The sequence below is a fragment of the Callospermophilus lateralis genome, chromosome 11 (assembly GCF_048772815.1).
Source record: "Callospermophilus lateralis isolate mCalLat2 chromosome 11, mCalLat2.hap1, whole genome shotgun sequence".
Taxonomy (NCBI): Eukaryota; Metazoa; Chordata; class Mammalia; order Rodentia; family Sciuridae; genus Callospermophilus; species Callospermophilus lateralis.
Window position 1 is genome coordinate 101,695,052 of NC_135315.1, and position 1,408 is coordinate 101,696,459.

Below are 1,408 nucleotides of genomic sequence, written 5' to 3' on the forward strand. Positions count from 1 at the left end.
ATGTGTGCACACTTCTGTTTTGTGTCATATGTTTGAATGTACGTATGTCCATATATCATATATGATGAGCACTCATGAAAAAATGGATCCAATTTTTTTTTTTTTTTAGATTTGCTAGGTATTTTTAATTATGTCACTTTCTCCTTGGGATATTACTTCAATTTTATAAACATTGGCAAATTAAATGACTTTTCCATTATAATTCCTAAATATAATTCTTAAATACAAATGAAACTTGAAATGCATAAAATATACTGCCATAAAATTGAAAAGAAAATTATTATTACTACATTAGGAATATCCTAAATTAACAAAGAATTTTCCAAAGAACATCAAATGAGGCAAAGTAAATTAATGCTTTATAAATCTACAATATTTTTTACTTGCTTTCTTTGTATGGTTTAAAATACCATAGCACTGAATGAATAAGAAAGGGCCATTTTTAAAATGAAGAAATGGCAATACATGTCACTTAAGGATAAAATAAAGATGGATTATTATTTCAATTTGCAAATAATATTTTTTTATTCAAATAGTCCTTTTCCATTATCCTTAGATGACAAGATTCTTTCCTGTTATGAAAAAAGAACATCCTCTTATTGATGGAAGGCTTCTAATCTCAATCTGGTTGGATCTTCTGGATGTCTCAAAGCAATTCCATTATGCAGTAGCAGCTCAATATAAGGTGGCCAAAAGGAATCACTGATTTTGACATATGGATCATGTGGAACATCAAATAATCTATTTATAAGAATCTCTAGTATTTCATGTGGGGTTATCAGCTGTTTGGTTGATTCTTGAATGTTTTTCTTTTTCTTTTTAACATTCCCATCAGGCAGAGGAAAATGGTCTTCTAAAAACTCACCCAAGGTACTCAAAAGTTTCTCCTTGAATGCTTTTATATTGAGCATTTTAGTTTTCAGCTCACTAACAATTCTTGTTTCAGAAAATGTCACAAGCTGATTTTTCAATACACTGTAAAGTGCATTAAGAGATTCCATTATTTGTTGCTGTTCATCCAACTATTGTTGCTCCCTTTCTAAGTCTTCCTTTAATTTTTCATTCTTTGACTGAATAGTAGATAGTACCATTTCTTGAAGCAAAGCAGGGCATTTTTTCAGCATAAATTGGTGATCTTCTTCAAGGGTCTCAGGAATTTTCATTCTAGCAAGATGAGACAGTAAAAGAACTCTGGCCTTCAGGCTATATGGGAAGTTAAGTGGAGGCTCATTCTTCTTTAAATTAATCCTGCCAATCTCTCTGATCAGCTGTGGTATTAGAATATTATCTGTTGGTCTGCTTGTAGCATCTTTATTATACTGGGGATCAAATTCAGAAGCTCCAGTCAATCCACTGGCTTGATTTCCAAGGTTATAGCTCTTTACATATGCAAGAGGAGAGAAAAAAA

At 31.3% G+C, this 1,408-nt stretch overlaps 1 pseudogene; it reads right to left on the reverse strand.

Moving 5' to 3' along the window:
* Positions 1 to 596: 596 nt before the first annotated feature.
* On the reverse strand, positions 597 to 1,163 carry LOC143385921 (centromere protein K pseudogene; annotated as a pseudogene).
* Between the last annotated feature and the right edge of the window lie 245 nt (positions 1,164 to 1,408).